Genomic DNA, 19,580 nt, shown 5'->3' on the forward strand with positions numbered 1-19,580 from the left:
GAAGGAAACATCTGCTGCCTCCATCATGCAGGGAGCAAGGATCAGCCCACGAGCATCGCTAGGAGATCGCTGCAGACAGCAACCACCCATACTCAAGTCTTTATTAGTCTGCCTTGTGACCGACCTTCAGGTTCCTAAATCTAGGATTAACTGCCTTGCATGTGGCTTCCTTGGAAATCCAGCCCATCATCACGGATCCAAAGGGGGCTGAAAGCTCTGGTTACTACTCATGGATGGTTTAGCGGCCCCCCAGATGACTGCTGCCAGCTCATTAGGCTACAGAAGTCTCCCCCAGTGAGGCAGGGACTTCTCTCTGTGAAGCACTAACTGCAGCAGAAGTGATGTTGCCAGAAGGGGTTTTATTCTTTTGAAATGGACAATAAAAAAGTCCTTCTCCTGGTCTGAGCCTCACCTGCTTGGCTGGGACTGAGCAGATTTCACGGGGAGACATGGACTACTTCCAGGGTGGAAATTCAGATGTGGGGAAAAAGACGAGCTCAATGACTTCATCCAGCCTAGCTCTTTTCCAGGGTCACATTTTTCCTTCCAGTTAACACCATGCAACCGCAAAACCACACTGCCTTATATATGGAGCTGGTCTGTTTTGGAAAAGAAGGCCGAGTTCCCTGCTCAGCATGGGACAGTCCCACCTGAATGAATCCCCACGCAAAATAAAGGTCAAATGCCCACAGCAGCCTGACGTGTCCAGGCACAGGGGCACCAGGGCTGCTGTCACCTTGCCTGTCACCTAGTGGCACTGAATTCTGAGACCCTCAGGGATGATGTCCCCCTAATGTGCTTTCTGTTTCATATTTCCCCTCTCTCTTCTCCTAATTGCTGGGTGTACTTGGATGTAATTGAGATCTTTGCCGTGCAGTGGTTACCCTGTGCTGCATCCTTCCTTCTTACCTCCTGCAAGAACCTCTGTGCAGTGCTGCCATTAGATGCTATGGAGGTGACTTCAGAGTGAAAACAACAACAAAAAGAAAGAGGAAAAGAAAAACACCACCAAATGCGGGTTTTTTAAACACTGAAATAAGGATTTAACAACAGTAGTGAACAAGCTTCTAGGAAACCAAGTATTGCAGCACAAGTGCAGAGCTAAGACCTAAGAACACTGTTTTACCTCCAGCTCTTCTGCAAGAGACACGTTGTCAGCTTTGGCAAGGTCCCCCCGTCACCCCTCAGCTCCAGCATCCTTCTTGCATCGCTGAAGGATCCCCTTTTCTCTTCCCATTTAATCCTCTGCTCCATAGGGCAGGGTCTGTCCTGGACCACGAGCAAACCCAGCACGGAGCATGAAGGCACTCCAAATGCGTTTCTGAGCTCTGTGTTAATGCTCTTACAAATGTACATCCCTCCAGAAATGTTCCTGCAGAGACCTTTATTTTTTTTTTCCCAGAAGTTCTTCCTTCGTTTCCTCCTTCCTCCCTTCTTCTCTTCCTCCTGTCCTTCATATCCCTACAGTTCTGCTCAAAATATAATCCAAGTGAAGAATTTTAGTTTGTAAATACAACAATCTCTTCTGGGATTATCTGTACCTAAAATAACATCAGAAACGCCATGTGGTATGCACTGAGATAGCTAATGTAGGTCCTTCGAGAGCAGACGTCCATCACAATGGCTGACACTGAAGCCTGCCCTAATGGTCTTACTGGTCTGCATGGGGAAGGCTCCCCAGTTAGAATCATGGGATGGTTTGGGTTGGAAGGGACCTTAAAGCTCACCCAGTTCCAGCCCCCTGCCGTGGGCAGGGATGCCACCGACTAGATCAGGTTGCCCAGGGTCTCATCCAACCTGGCCTTGAACACCTCCAGGGATGGGGCATCCACAGCTTCTCTGAGCAACCTGTGTCAGGGCCTTACCACCCTCTGAGTGAAGAATTTCCTCCTAACCTCTAATCTAAATCTCCCTTCCTTTAGTTTAAAGCCATTGTTTTTCATAAATACTTCATATTCGTGTACAGGAAACATCCCTGCTGCTTGAGTCCTTGGGATAGACTGAGCCCAAAACATGAAAAAAAAATCAGAAAAGCTTAAATAGTGACCAATCTCCCCAGTTCTTTGTAATTCCAAGAAAATACTGGTCTATTCTGAAAGGAGAATAAGGAAACCCCTCTAGGATGCAGGTGTTATGACAAGGCACCTGACAACATCATCCTACAGCAGGTTCACCCAGGGGATCTGCACCGCTGGCCAGGGCACTGAGCTGGGACAGGGGTATGATGCGCCGTGGTGATGCCCTGAGAGCGACGGGGAGCCAGCAAGGGGCAAAGACCAGAACTAAAAGCACATTTGAATCTTCAGCATTTGCTGTCCAAGTTCACATGTATGCAGGGGAAAAAAAAAAAAAAAAAGGCCCAAGCAACAAAAAATAATTCTGAGTTTCTGCAGCCACTTTGGGCGGCTAAGCCAAAGCGCATTTTTGCAGATAAACATCTGATATGTGCTTCTTCGCTGTTTTTCCTGATATTATTTAATGTTTCAGCACTGAACAAATACAGTAAGAAATGCATATTAACATAGTCTTACCCAGCCATGGGAAAACAATCATACAAGGAATAAATCCTAGGAGGCTTTGTAGAAACAAAGAAAAAACACAGTGAGCCCCAGGCCTTCGGAGAGCAAATGCTAATGTCTGCAGATGCGAACACCCTGTAGGTGTAGAGAGGCTTTGGCTCAGAATAGCTGTGCCTTGAATTCACATTGCAGAGGTGAGGAAAAGGCTGCAAAAGGGTTTCATAATCCAGATCCCACAGATTTCCCACAAGCAGGCATGAATTCATACATACATTTGTGCATATATGTTGAACTTTTACATGGCAAATCTTTGACTGCGTTGAGCTTTTAAATTTTTTATTTTTTTTTTTGCATAGGCTTTTGACATTTTAGTTAAAGCTGTGCTCTGCCTTCCAGCAGTGAGCTGCAGCTGTGAAAACCCACCCAAACCCTGCTGCTGTGTCGCCAGTGTGGGCCCTTGATGGATGACTGCAGCACATCCAGATTACAGATGATCCCCAATTCAAGGGCATTATTCTCCAACGTTGAAAGGAAAATTAGTAGTTTTCTCTCTTGCTTCTCCTCTTCCTGTGCTTTTTTTTTCTTTTTTTCTTCTTCTTTTTTTTTTTTTTTTTTCAAAATCCTGCTGTGATCGTAAATGAAATGTGGGTTGTAGGCAAGACAGGGCAGTGTTGGCCATTTATAAGAGCATGAAGGGATGCTCTGCAGCTTCCATTGCAGCTCCCTCCATCCACAGCCAAGATCCACAGCCACATCCACAGCAGGCCAAGATCACGCCTGGGCTTCCTCTACCCATGCACTCCATCTTTTGGGATGTGATATTTGGGGTTGGCCAACGCCACTCCATCTTTTGGGATGTGATATTTGGGGTGATATTGGCCAAGGCCAATGGAGGACTGCCATTTGCAACCCAGGTCTGGCTGGGATGGAGTCCCTTTCCCCGCAGCAGCAGCCCCTGTAGTGCGGTGCTCTGTGCTTGTAGCAGGGACAGCATCAATATCACACCAATGGTATGAAAACCTCCAACCTCCCCCCAAAAATCTACACGTATCGAGGCCCTGCTTCCCAAGATGTGGCCGAACATCACTTGTTTATGGGAAGTATAATCTCTTTCCTTCCATGTATCCTTGGCTTGTATTTTTCCACCCCCCTCTCTTTTCTTTTCCCATTCATTAAATTATCCTTATCTCACCCCACGAGCTTTTTTTCCCATCATATTTCCCCTTCGAGGAAGGGGAATTAAAAGGGGTTGTGAGCTGCCCCTCAGGGTGAAATCAGCACAGCAGGGCAGCTCAGGTCACTCAGAACCACCAGTTCGCTTTGGTGCCACTTCACCGCTCATTTTATACATTAAATGTTAGCAAACTTCAACCTGGCAAGTCTCAGCTCATCTTTGCAGACACTGTCTGCCATCTGCCTTGTCAAAGACCTCCTAAACCACTATAGAGAGCTTTAGAGAAACCTGGTAGGGGCAGGCAAATGACCCCATAAACCTCAGGGTTTTGCAAGGAATCCCAGCAATGTCCTTGATCTTTTACTGCTTCTGGTAAATAATTTATAGGGGCAACTTCTTCAGGTTTTACAGTTCCTTGAACAAATTGCCTCCAAACTCTGTAAAGTCGATGGAGCAGGTTCTCCCTTTCCCACACCTGGATCAGATGACAGAGCTGTGGGAAGCCTGGCAAGATGTAAGAGGGAAAAAAGGAGGTCTTGCAAACTTGCAGCAGTGCCAGAGGCTGGGCTGTTCCTCTCCGTTTATTCTTCCTGTGTATATGCTTGTAATAAACTCTTTTTCCATTTTTGACAACGCATTTGGGGATAAATAAATAACCCCACTCAGCAAGGTCTGTCTAAAAGGGATGGGACCCAGTGGGTTTGCAGTCTCATCTGGCTGGTGCCTGCCTGTACCTCCAGCTGGACCCCATGCTTCTCCCATCTGAGGATCCCCCGGTGCCAGAGGCTAACTCCATACCAAACAGCTATTCCTGTTGTATACAGACAACAAACCAACATGACAGTGCTGCATCTGAGCATGCACAGTCTTCCCAGATGATCCACGTAGACTCACGTCCCTACACCCACCGCCGTATGAAGCATCACACAACCAAACAGATCCCCCCCGCCTCACAACACAGCAAAATCTTGACAATTTCAGCCCGTTCTGATAGAGGAAAACAAGACTCAGAAATATTTTGCTACTGAAAACAGCCAGCTGGGCAGAGGAAGGATATCCTGTTTGCAGCTCCCTCTGAAGGCTGAGCACAACTCTATATTAGCCAGCAGAGAATCCACATGGACATCTACTTATGAGTGCTCTTGGAGCATCATCAGGAACATCACAAAATCCTATGGAGAAAGGTCCCAGCAGCCCCTCGAGAGATCACGCCGAGATGTATAACAAACATTAAGAGTGGCCTAAATAGAGAATTAATGGGAATTTCAGGATGTGGAAGCAGGAAAAGGTTATGAAGAAGGCCCAAGTTTTGATGGAATCAGACTTAACAGGTCGCTGAGATCCTTGCACATCTACGTATAATTTTGCAGGAGATTTGGATGGGGAAAACAAAGGGACAGACGGCGTCCACCCAAAAGCATAGGCCAGACTCAAACCACTGAATTTTGATGTCAAGATAAAAAAAATAAACTCAAGGGCCCGAGGCTTAACACAACAGCAAGGAGACAAAGCAGGGAGTAAATCCTAATGGCTCACAGAGGTGGAGAGAATAGGTCAGAACTACTGCCAGCCCCTAAATGGTAGGAAAAACACATCCAAAATAACCAAGGCAAGAAAAAACTCAGGAGGCAGGGTGAAGATGCAATAGCTGGTGTCAATTAGAGGGCCCGTCAGCTTTGCAAGCAAATGTGTTCATAATTTTCTGCAGAGGAAATGCCAGCTCTTGCCTTCAGCTTTGAAACGTCCACATGGAAAAGCCTGGTCAGGGGCATTTCCGCAGCCCCTCTCCGGTGATCAGGCACAATTTGCTGCAGGGAGTCAGAGACATTTTCCAGGAGAAGTTAGGTCTGGAGGGGAGGAGAGATGGGGTTAAATATGGGTTGTTCCTTGCTCGGGAGAAATAAGCCTCAGGGGGTCAAAAGTTTGCAGCCTTTTTTTTTTTTTTTTTAAATGCAATTAATAGATTTTTATGGCAATTGATTTTTCTCTAAATCACTTGAATACAAAATTCGAGCTGTTCCATCAGGAAATATGAACACACTGACTTGTTGGTATCTGGAGGCACACTCCTGAGACTCTTGGGACTCCCTGGGGACAGCCTGAGGGACTGATCCGTGGGGAGGAGATGCTCCCTCTGCAAGCAGTGGCTCAAAACAGCACCAAAACCCAGAGCTGGGGCTGGGATCGGCCCAGTCTTTTTGAAAACCCCTTGGACGTCTTTTTCAGGCTTAACTGGGGTTATGCTTACACAGTCCAAACCACGCAGGATTAATTGCGTGATTCAGGAGAGCTAACTCCAGCTGAAGATGCTCAGAGGCTCCCTCTGGCATGAGCTGGGAATGGACCAGTCCACCCATCTCAGACCATTCCTCCTGTGCAGGTATTCACATCCCTTTGGGACCATTTTCCCATGAAGTTTTGGCCACAAGACTAGGAAGGAAAAATGGGATTTTCCAAATTCTTGAAAGCACTAATGATAGGTATCAAAGGAACAAATTTTCACATCCGAACAGGGCCATCCTTACTGCATCCATGTCAGACCGTGGTGCTAAGCACTCCAACCAACAGTCCTGTAGCCAGCAGAAATTCCTAGGTGGTGCATGGAGGTCTTATTTTTTCATTCCTGCCCATCTGTGATACTTTGGGATCTAAATCCCCACTAGAAAACCAGTCAATTCAGCTCAGCACTCATAAGCAGCCCTACAATAAATGCAGGGAAAGCAAGCTCATACGAACAGAGTAGCTGGAAAATGAGTGGGCATGTGGCTCATCATCTCAGCACGAGATTTCCCCAGCTAATTCCCATCTCACATTTCTCCTCCATCCCACGCATCTCCCCTGCTCCAAGATTTGGGGTGCCAGGTGGGATTTGTGCCTTGATCCCAAGCACGTGGGCTACCTGAGGAGTCAGGGCAGGGTGCTTTAAACCTGCTCTGATTACCGAGATCTCCGACACTGGACTAGCTGGGAGAAGGGGCTGCTAAGTAGTGATCAGATTTTTTTTGTTGTTGTTGTTCCCAAAAGCAACCTGCAAGCCTTGCAGCAACTGGTGTTCCCTCCCCAAGGCACCTCCTGCCCCCCAGTGTCATTTGCATCCTAGCCCAGGACATGCCACGTGCACGCGGACCTCTCAGAAGAAGAAGGAGCAGTAAGTGGGGGTTAAAGCCAGGAGACCCCTCGTTGCCCCATAACAGTGCTAGCCCCATGGGCACAGCATTGTAGTTGGATGCTGGGCGGGCAAACCAAAGCAGATGAATTCTCCAGAACCCCCCTACAGGCCCAGAGTTTCCACATGGCTTCCCAGACCCTTCCCAAATGACACTTTGTGTAACTTCAGCTCCATGTTTGTATTCACACCTTCACCAGCCCTCATGGTGATGCAGGTTGGATCCAAGAGGAGGACACGGGCATCCTCGGTGCATCCAAGGAGAGCATTTTGCACAGCCCCCATGGCTTCCTTTCTTGCGTCCCCTATTGCTCTACCGTTTGGGCAACACAGCCCAGTCCTGCCCATGCCATGGGGAAGGACACCGGATTGCTCAGGGCTATTAATTTGGGCAGAGGAAGGGAAGGGAGCTGGGATCCCCTAAGAGTCGTGCTGGGTCCTGGCACACTGATTTGGAGGAGAAAGTGAGATGGTCCCTGCAGAGCAACAGGGACCACAAAGCCCCCCAGGCTTGTGGTTGCAGCTCTGCCCACGAGGGGCTGAGGTTTTGCGCACATCACAACCATGACCTGATACCCCAGGTGGCCACATTCAACCATGCAAGGTTTTAGAGCAAAGCTTTAATTCTGGTCCAGCACCATCATGGGACAGGGGATGCTCCAAATGAACATCCCAGAGGAAGCCAGAAGAGCCACGAAGCAGCTAGAGGAGCATGGGTTGGGACATCCCACACAGCAGAAGCCATCAGTGGTGGCACAGTGACACGATGTGTTGGGTGAGAGACCTCCTCGGAGGTCCAGCAACCGCCACATCCTCAGAGGTGCAGCTCCCCAGGACGCATCAATTTGTCCTCCCCTCCCACAGGATCTGCCCTGCCTGTTCCAGGTGAATCTGCCATGAAACGGGAACATTTTAAAGCAACAAAAAGAGCATTTTCACCCCCACGCTGCAGCACGGAGCCTGTTTAAACAGCAGCGTCAGCAACCATGAGAAACTGCTGCTCTTTGCAGAACGGGTAAACGGCTCCCCTCCCTCTCTCAGAGCAAGAGCTTTGAGAAAGTGTTTTGTTGGTGTTATTTTTTTTTTAATAAATACCATTGATTTCCAGATTTAAAGGGGCTGCACTGCCTAGCAGTGTTTAACATACGATGGGGAGAAAAGGGAGGGGATCCTATGAGGCTGCTCAATAAAAGAAGATGAAGCGCGAGCTGGAGGAAGCCTATTTTCTGCTTCAGCACCCAACTGAACGTGCCTGGTTTGTTCCAGGCAGTGACCAACAAGGGCTGCCAACCACCTAGTCCCACCAGCTTGAGGTTCGGACCCCAGAGCTGATGTTTCCCCAAGAAACGTTACCAGGGTGGGGACAGCCAGGTATAAAAGCAGACATTAACATCTCGGTAGGTCGGAGCATGGCCAAGGCTGACTTCAGCTCTACCCCGGGTGGCAGGCGTGGTGTGGGGAGGTTTTTTGACCCGTCCTCTCCCTACCCACCAGGTTGTAGTGCAGCGCTGTTACGGTTTAACCCAGCGGGCAGCTCAGCACCACACAGCCATGCGCTCACCCTCTCCCCTCCCTCTCTGGGAAGGGGGAGAGAATTAGAAAGAAATGAAAACCTGTGGGTTAAGATAAAGACAATTTATTAGGACAGAAAAGAAAGGAAAATAATAATAATAGTACTAATAATAATAATGTATACAAACAAGTGATGCACAACGTTCACCTCCTGCTGACCGATGCCCAGCCTATCCCTGAGCAGCTGGTCGGGGGAATATGGGATATGGGAATATGGAGCCATATGGGATGGAATACCCCTTTGGCCAGCTGGGGTCAGCTGTCCTGGGTCTGTCCCCTCCCAGCTCCTGCTGCACCCCCAGTATGCCCGCTTGCAGGACAGACAGAAGTTAAAAAGTCCTTGGCTTAGTGTAAGCACTGCTCTGCGACAATTAAACCATCAGCGTGTTATCAGCATTATTCTCATCCTAAATCCCAAACACAGCACCCTACCAGCTACTAGGAGGAAAATTAACTCTATCCTAGCTGAAGCCAGGACAAGCTCCAACATCCTCCAAGCTCTTGCAGCCGTTCACAACAAGGTCACATAACACAGAGTAAAGCATGGGTTATGATTTGCACAGAAGCAGCCACTTAAGGGCAAAACTTCCTTGAGGAGAGGCCTCAATGGCCATTTTGGCCATTCCCCACTGGGGACAGGGCAGTAAGGTTGATGAAAAGGTGACAAGTAGTTGGAGATCACTGGCTGGTCACATCTTTTCCCCAGTACAGGACAACTTGCAGAGTCACATCCCATTGGGGTGGGTTTTGCCACCTTCCCCTGTCTGCAGAAACTACTCAAGCAGCACCTCAGACCACCAGACGGAGCATTTCAGCTTAGAAACACCAGGGAGAAAAGCAGAAAGATGCCTTATAGACAGGGAAATGAAAGCTAGACCCTCCCTCTGCTTTCTTCCACACTGCGGTGACTTCCTCACATAAGGTTTTCACATTAACAATAGTAAAAATATCTTAGCTAAACCTAGAAAACTTTCCAAGCAGAAAGCTGCAGTCGGATGGTGGCTGTGAAGATCGTCTCCAGCCAGGCTCCTTCCTCCTCTCCAAGAGGCCCTGTCTGGAGGGCAGTGATGATTTTGCCTGTGTAACCGTCACAAGCAGCAAAGGAGGGTTTGCTGCCCGCCCCCAGCCTCTCCTTGCCCCCCAAAACAGGCAAAGAGGGCAGTAAAAGTTTGGGGTGGGTAACCCTACAGGAGAGGTTTGCTTGGAGACCACTGCTCAGAGTCCACATGAAGCAAATCAGTGGCCTCCCAATGGGGCTGCTGATCCTCCTCCAGTCTCCGCCAGCAGCACCTAGGTGTGCACCAGACGACAAGCATCACAGTGTGAATCCTACTTAAAAATGAAAAAAAAAAAATTTGAAAAAAAGAAAAATGAAAAAAGCCAACTGAAAAAGCTAAGACAGACACATAGCAATGGTCAAACAGTCATTGCATATGTCACCAGAAACAGGGAACCAAAACGACTTCAACTCCTTCCTGCTACCTCCATCCATTTTAGCACTCAGCTTGGGCACGCGGATGTTACAGACAAGATCAATAGGTAGGGAGGGTTAAAAAAAAAAAAAAAAGGGAGAGGGTAGGAAGTCAATTGTTCAACTGATTGACTGCTTGGCCGGCAGCCAGGCCTGCATCGCTCAGGTTGCGCAGGCTGGCTGCTGTCCAGGAGGCCGCCGGCATTGCAAAGTGCCCCTTCGCACGACTGAGTGGAGAGGGGACACAGAAAAAAGATCCTAGCCCAGGTCCTGCATTCTCTGTAAGGGGAAGTCTCTTGGTTTGCAGCAGGCCGATTCCTGTTGTCGTGGGGCCAACGCTGTTTCATTGCCCCCAACAGATTCGCGTCGCTCTTGGCAAAACAAAGATCACGGCTGAGTGTTTTGGAGCAGTGGAAGGGGGACTTGTGCATGGGACGTGCAGGCCCCTGTCCCCCATCCTGCATTGCACACCCCCATCTCCTCCTTGGGACCCCTGACCCTGCCAATCTCCTCTTCCAAGCCCTCCTACCCTATGCAGCCCCACAGAGACCCCCAGCACCTGCAGCCTAACCCCATGCCACCCTGGACAGGAGACAACCTCTGTGGGGTCCCATGAAACCAGGTCTCCCCACCACACTATAAAAGATGATCCCCTACAATAAGGATGGGCCCCAAATCCTCCCTGGGTCTCTTGGCATGACCATGGTGCAGATACTAGCCACCATCTTGCGCTGACAGGCCCTTCTGAAAAGGATGGAGCCACCACAAGTCTCAGCTTCAGTTTCCATTAAGTGGACCCCTTAGCAGATGCATCTTCCCACATTCCCATGACACCTCCGTGCTGCTGAGGTGGTGAAACTGCAAGGCCATGTTGATTTGAACTTTCATCCCCTAAGTCTCACGCACAGCACTGTTGGAATTGCTGAGGCATTGAAGCAAGGGCGTTGTGGCCGTCAGACATCTCCCTGAACAGGCAGCGCTGGGATAATTCATCATTTTCCCTTTTTCTTTTTCTTTTTTTTTTTTTTTTAATCTCTACATCTTGCCCTCTGGTGCAATCATATTTTATGTCCACCATAAACTGGTGTTAATGGTTTGGGGAGAACTGGCTTCCCGTGTCCATCTAGTCAGGTTCGGTATTTATGGCCTGACTGTACAAACAAAATCAGTTGGCGAGGTGCTGGTGACTGAGGGTTATGCCGATGGGTGAATTGTACAAACCTTCCCAAAAGCACTTCTCCTTGGCACAAGGATGTGGGCTGGGCCTTGCCACCAGAGTGTCCTGGTGACTTGGGCCTACCTTCTCTACTCGCTCCTGTGGAGCACCACACGAAGCTCCCACCACAGCTCCTGCAGATGCAGCTAAACCCATTTGGGATGTTTCTCCCTGCTCCCCCCAGCTCTCACGGAAGTCACTGCTGGGTCTGTGCTCCCTTCAAGACCCCATGGAAGAAGGATTTAAAGGACATACGGATGGTGAATTGAAGAGGCTGAGCCAGAGGCACCAATTTCCCAAGCACGGCAAGAGCACCCAGTCCTGGAGCCCTCAGTAACCAACCCATGGGGCCCACGGGGAGATTTGGACACAAACCTCTCACCACTACATGGACTTCTTTACTGCTTTCTTTCCACTTAACGCTGAGGCCCAAGATGAACACATCACCCCCATCTCACCACCACATTCACTACCTCTTGGGCACTGCAGCAAACTCAAAACATCACTCATCCCAGCAAACAGTCACACACAGCAATTATGTTCATCAGTCCTTTCCTGGCTTGCTTGAAAAGGTTTCCCATTCATGCAGACCTGCACTGCCCCAGTCCCTGCCGGTTATGGTGTCCCCAGGGAAATCCTTTTCCTTTTCAAAAGGCCTCCCAAATTACATCTTCACCCTGGCTCCCTCTAGCCATGGTTCCAGGCCTGCAAAGCCTGGGATGATGATGGGTTGACCTTTTCTATAGGCGAGGGGACCCATTGCCCACACCACAACCTGTGGCAGGGGTCCCCATGGCCTGACAAGGAGCTGGAGATGTCCTCCTGCATTTCTCCTCTTTCCTTTGTCCCCTGTCTAGAATAAGGAGGGTCACAGGAACAAACCAAGTCTTGAGAACAGCCGAAGCATGAGAAGTCATGCTTGGGAAACTAGGTGGAAAAAGCAGACAAGCTTTCATGCACATAAGCCCTCTTTCAGCCAAGAGCCCCAGCACACCAGTATTTAAGACCAGGGAGAGCTGATGGAGCTGCCCCAGCAAGAAACCCCTGCACGGTCAATATTCAAACAGCCTCTGAAGAGGAAACATCACCCCAACCATCCCCAGCCCTGCACCGTATAAACATCACACACACTTCTAATGCCTGTAGGACTGGGCCAGGACCTGCAGGTGAGGATGCATCCCCATATGCACACGCCATCTTTTCGAACAACCCCAAGCACCTCCCAGCCCAGAACATCACCCCATGCACAACCTGACCTGATGCTGCTCGGGGTAGTGGAGAAGAGGAGCAAGAGGCCTACAGAGGGGCCACTTTGCAGGAGCATTGGGGAGCCCAGACAGCATCGTCCATCCCCTCTCTGGGCAGGACTGCTCCTTCCAACCCGCAGAAGGATGGCACGCACAGAGCAGTTTCTGCAGGCTCTGTCCTACAACCCAACCTCCTTGTTAGAGCCACGCAGACTTCTCAGACACCCCACGAATCATCTGCTGGTGGCTAATTTTCTCCTCTCCCTGGAGGAAAAAAAAAAAAAAAAAAAAAAAAAAAAAAAGGCCCTTCCTTGTAATTCCTGATTGCAAGCAGAGATTACATTATTTTGGGCCTGCAGTGGATAGCAGCCAAATGAAATTGTTAATCACTGCCATTCCACACGAGATGTCATTTCAGCAGCTATAGGGGGAAGTGGTGGACTGGTGCTGAAGGATCTGGGTCACCATAGCCACTAGGGATGGAAAGCCTGGGCTGGGACCTGTTGCTGGTCAGGAAAAGAGCAGACCCACCACACAAAGCTGCATACGCACAGCTTGCATCCCAGTGGTCACTGCATTCATTGCAAGTTCTTGGTCCCTACAACCTCTACATCTTAGCAGACCTGGTCTGGTCCAGCTGTAGGAAAGCAGAACCCAGCACAGAAGCATGCAACGTCTCCCTTGAAAGGATCTGGCTTCCCCAGCCAGGATCTGCCTCAGCCCAACCCCTTCTGCTGTTTCTCCCATAACCTGCTGAAATATTCATTTTGTCTGGAGTTATAACTAGTCCCAGAGGGGTCTGCTCTGTTGTTGTTACAGCTTTGATCCAGGACTCGCTTTCAGCACTTGCTGTTTTACCAGCATCCACCTCACACAATCCAATTGAACAAGATTAAAAGAAAAAAATATAGCTCCTTATTCCACAGGTGGGAAGTTTACTGGGGCTGTATTCTGCCCGCTGCAATGCTTGGACCCCCTGAGCACAACAAAGGAGGCAACAAGAACCCAATTCCTCCCAGAAAGCCTCAAAAAAAGAACAAATAAAAAAACAAGACAAGCCACCATGTGCTGCACATGACAGTGCTTCTTCCCCACCTCTCCCTGCTTCCGAGACTGGCTGATGCCACCGAGCCTCTTCCCATCACGGGGAGCCTGAAGTCACCCCAGAATTCACTCCGCAGACAGGTTTTGGCCATCTCAGGCACCCCGATCCTCTGGATTGCTCGTGCAATGCCGGGAAGTTTGGGGGAGCAATTTGCAGCCCCCTCATCCTCCCCATCGCCCCCAGCCCGTTCTCACGCCGCGTCTCGTTCAGCTGCAACCCGAGAACGGGAAGAGTGGGAAAAACACAACCGAGTGCGTGCTGAGCCTACAAAAACCCGACACCTGGGCAGACAGACAGACAGACAGCTGCAGGCGGCCAGCACCACTTACCTGGGCAAAGCCGCCGCACGTTGGCTGCTCCCCATGGGCAAGAGGCCCCCAAAGTGGGCGACCGCGTCGGCTGCTGTGAAACTCCTTGCACGCTTGGAAGAAGTTATGAGGCAGGAGGAGGGGCTGCTGCGGGCATCCCCCCCTCCAGCTCCAGCTCCTTCTCCACCGGCCGGCAGCTGGGACTGACGAGCGCCGGGTAGGGGATGCTGCCCCGCACGCTTTCGGGGCAGGAATGCGCGAGAGAAGGAAGGGGGAGAAAGGGAGGGGAGAGGAAAAAAAAAATCTTTACCTCGTGGGCACAAAATAATAATAAAATAAGTGGGATGTTTGAAAAGGAAAGGGGCCGGCTTGGGGAAAGGGTTGGGGAAGCGGGGGGGAGTCTCTGTTTGCAGGCGGCCAAAGGGTTTTCCAGCCCTGGAGGGGATGGAAATGCGAGGGGCAGGGTGCAAAGCTAATTTGTGGTTCAAGTGCAGGGGTCTGGCATTGCTGGGGGGGTGCTGGGATAGCACGGAGGGGCGTGGGTCAAGACAGCTCAAACAAAACCGTGATTGCACTTGGTCTCATCACACACCACCACAGTTTTCTAAAAGACAGCCTTAGATGTGTTCTTCTGGAGGATGCTGGCATTGCTACTAACAGGCAACAGGAAACTGAGGCACAGGGAGGCAAAGGGAAAGGGGGTGTTTTCAGTGTTCAGCACCCGGATTTGAATATCTGGGAAATGACCCCAAAAGGGACTTCAGCCATGTCCTGCACCCATCAAAGCCAAAGGAGCTGGACCCCACAGCAATCCAGCAGCAGGGTGAAACCCCCCTCCAGCCATCCCCAGAGCTCACAGCACACAAATATAGGAAATTTTGGCTCAGAAGACACTCAGAGGAAGAACCAGTGCTCTCACACCCCACATCACAAGCTGTTTAGCTGCTTGAAGCAGGTGATCCCCAGGTCTCCTCCCTACACCGATGGCTATTTCCCAGTGCCTGGTGTCCCAAAAACTCTAGACCCAGTGGAGAACAGGTCTCACCATGGTAGGTGCTACCCATTCCTGCAGCTAGATTCCTCCCAGCCAAGAGATAGCCAGGCCAAAAAGCTCAAAGAGAGAGGGAGAATAAAAAGAACCCTGCTTTCAGGTGTTTAGGTACAGTAAGGATAAAGAAGTAAGGACAGGTACGGTGCAGCTCTTCCCATCCTGCACAAGCTTGAGCCTGCAGGGTGATATTTCAGCTGACACTTCCCTGCTCCAGGAAAACATCCCAGGAATTAACTGCTTCATGTGCATACTTACACAGATTTCTTTCCCCCCATTCCTGCCACAAAACACCACCCCAAATTCTCCAGGATTACGCCACAGTAGGACTGCCTAAAGACTGCATACCTCAGAGGAGCACCCCACAAGGTTTAGGCTTAACAATTGAATCTAATTGAAGCATATATTGAAGCTCCTAAATCCCTGAATGCCTCGTTATCGGGCTGAATAGGCTTAATTGCAATTGTAGCTACATTCAGCAATTAAATCTATTCGCATCCCCAGAGTGAGGCAATCAGAAGATGCTTGTGCCACGCAGCCCAAATGCAGTTCCGGCACCAGCAGGACTCTGATTGCCATTTGGAGATGCCCAGGATGATGGCAGACCACCAAGCTGTGGGACCACTAGGTCCATCAGGCCTTCTCCCAGGCATATTTGGCTTCTTGCCGCTCAATAAAAACACAAGGATCGACCAAAAGGGATCTCAGTGACAGTGTACTCAATGTCTTATTGCAGCATCCACAGCAGCTTCCTTCCAACACGCAAAGCATTGAGCTCTCCCCTGGTTGCAGGATTTTCCTCCTCATACCCAGCTAATTTATCCTCTCAAATTCTGGAAAATATGAAATTTCTGAAAAAAGAGATAGCACCACACCGTCTTGATCAGATAGCCCTCGTTCCTTCAGGCAGCTGGAGACCTCCCAGCCTAAATAACCCACCAGGCTACGACAGCAGGGAACAAGGGAGATGACGATGAAGTGGTTGACAGATGAAGACTCCACTTCTAAACTCATGTTTAATGACACCTGAAAAGAGACCAAGTGAAGTGCTTTGGATATCCAAGTCTGCAGGTAACACAGGAGCAAAGCCACAACACCCACGTGCCTTACCCCGGCTTCAACTTGCAATTCTGGGAATCGAGCCTGTAAAATGCTTTTGTGTTCAAGCATGGCAAGGCTAAGGAAGGAGCTCCCAAACTCACACCACCTGATTTATCTACATGCTACGTATAGGCTCTATCTGGGTTAATAATCTCAGCACAGCACTGTGCCAAGACAGCCCAATCTTCCCATTCTAAAGCCTAATTTGCTGAGCACAAGCTCACGAATCTCTGTAGGCATTTACACCATGTTCAGCTCCCCTCTCGTAATACATAGAGAAGACTGCCCTGAGCAATGAGAAGAAACCAAGGGTGTCCAGCACCTCCAGCTCAGCACCAGGCTGCTGAGAAGAGGCCCATTTAGCCTGTAACCCGTTTACATCGCTGGCAGCCTTCACCCAAGGAAACAAGGGGCAAGGGTGTAGGGTGAAATTGGTTATCTGATATTAAAAAAAAAAAAAAAAAAAAAAAAAAAGTGGGAGAGAAAAATACACCAAGCCCATGCCAAACGCAAATTGAAAAAAAATAAATAAAATAAACTGCACTGAAGCATATTTGGCAGGTTCCCAAGAGAGGCTTCTCAGCTACTCAAGCCGTCAGCAATATTTTAAAGCAATCGAGTGAAAGTAAGGCAAAGCAAACAAAGAGGATCATTCATATGCAGTTGTCACTCGCCTTAATGCCAACCTTTCCGGGGAGGAAAGACTTTCCATTTTCTAAAGTTCAGGCTTAATATTTAGCAAGACATCTTGGCACCCACACATAATTCATCAGATAAAAGCCAGGAGGGCTCCAGCGGCGTTTTCTGATCCCCAGCCACTCCTTGCCACAAGAAACCTCCAGAAATGAAACCAGCCCACGTTTCTCATGCCCTTCTCCTTCACTACCCCATGGCCTGGAAAGCAGTGATGGGGCCCGTAAAGACCCAGCAGTGAGACCCATTGGGCTGAGGACAAGGTCTCTGAAGGCAAACAAGAGCTGAAATAAAGATGTTACACGAGGTCTCATCCAGATCAGCCGTACCCATCCCATCCCATATTAATTGTTCAGCATGACCCCATATGGGACGGAATACCCCTTTGGCCAGTTTGGGTCAGCTGTCCTGGGTCTGTCCCCTCCCAGCTCCTGCTGCTCCCCCAGTATGCCCGCTTGCAGGACAGACAGAAGTTAAAAAGTCCTTGGCTTAGTGTAAGCACTGCTCTGTAACAATTAAAACATCAGTGTGTTATCAACATTATTCTCATCCTAAATCCCAAACACAGCACCCTACCAGCTACTAGGAGGAAAATTAACTCTATCCTAGCTGAAACCAGGACAGTCACACATGCTAGGCTTGATTCAAATGAAAGCAGGAGGGCATCTAGTGACATCTGGGACAATGACTTGGTCACTCCTTTCGTGGTTCTTTGCACTCCCGCACAGCCAGACTTTTTGAGAAGGATCTGGATGGAAATAAACTTACTTCTTATCTCAACCTCAGCTCCTTCTTCAAGGAGAAAAGCCAACAGAAGTCAGCAAAGAAGAGGGGCATAGAAATGGAGAAAAGTTGACCTTGTATAGAACAAGTCTACTCCTTTCTAGATGCAGCCTCATAAGATCACCTCCAAATCATGAGGTTGCACTGAGATATAGGGTGGCACAGGATATCTGCAAGGAAGGCATCTACCCTACAAACACTCAACACCCTTAACAATGCTGATAGAATGGGTACAGCCCTTTTATAGTGACCATGCCCAGGGCAGCTGCATCTCAGCTCCCATCCTCTTCCACCAGCACCTGGGAGAGCTGTTACCTCAAACTGCCCCCAGCTGCTTTGTACCAGTCCTGCTTGTCCCTGCTCCCAAAGGAGCTACTCACGAGAGTAAAATTTAATGCTTTTTAATCAAAAGATTCTGGTCAGAAAAAAATGTATATATTATTTAAGCTCAACAGATGTGGGTAGTGCAGATGAGGCAACTCCACGGATCTTCGTCAAATTATGGCACTGCTTGTCCCCCGTCCCCCAACCCCTTGCAGATTCTGACAGCCATGGGTAGGGGCCAAGAGATGCTAGGGGAATTGGAAAGGGCCAGACAGGCTTTTCGTGTGAAGAGGGTGGAAAGTGCCAATCCCTCTCCATGCCCATCTCTTGCAGGACCGCAACAGCCACAGACCGTCTCGTTTTGCTGCACCTTGATTTCCCCAGGGGTGGAACGAAGACAGGATATTTAGCTTCCTTTGAACACACACCAAGGCCTCTTAATGAAAAACACTGGGGTGAAACATGAAGCATTGCTCAGAGAGAGCAAAACAAACATGGACAGACGTATGAATGGTATTACAAGAAGTGGATCCTTCTGACCACTGCGGTTTTAATGGGTTCTCCCTGCAGACATTTCCTACCCTTTCCGTTATTTATTGCCAACCTAAGATTTGCTCATTTTGCAATGAAAAATGCCAGTAGCAACAAGAAAGATCGATCCAGCACCCGGGATGGACAGGTTAAAGGGGACAGGCTTGGTATGCGACACCAGTACTTGCCAAATCGTGACCCACATTCTGTGCCCTATGCAGAATGTATGGCGAGCAACTTTAAGCGTTCCCTTTCTGTAATATTCATCAGCTTAAAAATTAAAAGTGAAAAAAGAAAAATCATGCAAACAATCTTCTTTTGACCAACAGAACCTAAAAGGGATTTTGCAGTGTAAGCACCACAAAAGGGCTGTTCCAGTACCTCTACGGGGTCCTCTAAACTTGCACGTCCAGGAAAATAAAAGCAACCACAAATATGCCAAAATATACCACACCATGCAGAATGGGAGGGCAAATTTCCTGGGCCAGCAGACTCCTCACATTGCAGGCTCCAGGAACAGCAGCAGCACATCTGCATCACTGACCGCCAGGTCCAGCTCCATTCCTGCCAGTCCCAGAGCTAACTGGGGGTACTGGTGCAGAGCTGCACAGCAATTTAGATATAGTCTAACCAGGCACGATGGGCAGAAATATTGCCAGGGATGAAAAAGTGACCTTGTTCTGTTAGCTGAGCACTGAAGCAGACTGGGCTCTGAATTTCCAACCCACAAGTGATGCTCTCTATGCAATGCTTTGTAGACCAAAAAGGTCCTGGCCTCAGACCTGGTGCACACACCCAACGGAGTCCTCCTAACAAAGATGTTCCCTATGGGAAACGAAGTGCCAAAAGAGACAAGTTCAAGAAAATCTGTGCTCTTGAGACAGCTACACAGAAACCACCAATGCTGCCAGACTCTGGCAGTGAGGTCTGGACTCACCCCATTTCAAGGAGGAGTGCAGTTCAGGAGCTCAGTCACTGCCAGGACTGCTGGTAAGTTTGGGTCACTCCATTATGGGGGCAGGACAAATCAGGGCAAAACTCTGCTGTTAAAAAATAATGATAATAACTTTAAAAAATAAATCAGAAGACTCAAGTATCTAAAGTTTTATCCATGTGATACATTTCCATTCACCATTTCAAAACACATTTTTGAGTCCAGGACAGAGAAATCTATCTATAGTCTTAGATGTTCCCAGCAAGCCGCTCCATCCCGAAACCTATGGGAAAGCAGTCCCTGAAAACATCCTCCTGCAGCCCAGCGACACCCAGCACTGAGGCCGTTAACACAGCGCTGTTTGCGAGTGGTACCTTTGCTCCTTGCT

The 19,580-nt window shown here is 49.2% G+C and overlaps 1 protein-coding gene across 1 annotated transcript in view; it reads right to left on the reverse strand.

Moving 5' to 3' along the window:
• The window catches only part of LOC121060843 (collagen alpha-1(VII) chain-like), a 95,118-nt gene extending 81,074 nt beyond the window's left edge, over positions 1 to 14,044 (reverse strand). Inside the window, exon 1 of the mRNA XM_040538987.1 lies at positions 13,800 to 14,044. The gene's annotated coding sequence lies outside the window, so the exon portion shown is untranslated. The remainder of the gene's footprint in view (positions 1 to 13,799) is intronic.
• Positions 14,045 to 19,580: the final 5,536 nt, after the last annotated feature.

This window comes from Cygnus olor, chromosome 1, assembly GCF_009769625.2.
Source record: "Cygnus olor isolate bCygOlo1 chromosome 1, bCygOlo1.pri.v2, whole genome shotgun sequence".
Taxonomy (NCBI): Eukaryota; Metazoa; Chordata; class Aves; order Anseriformes; family Anatidae; genus Cygnus; species Cygnus olor.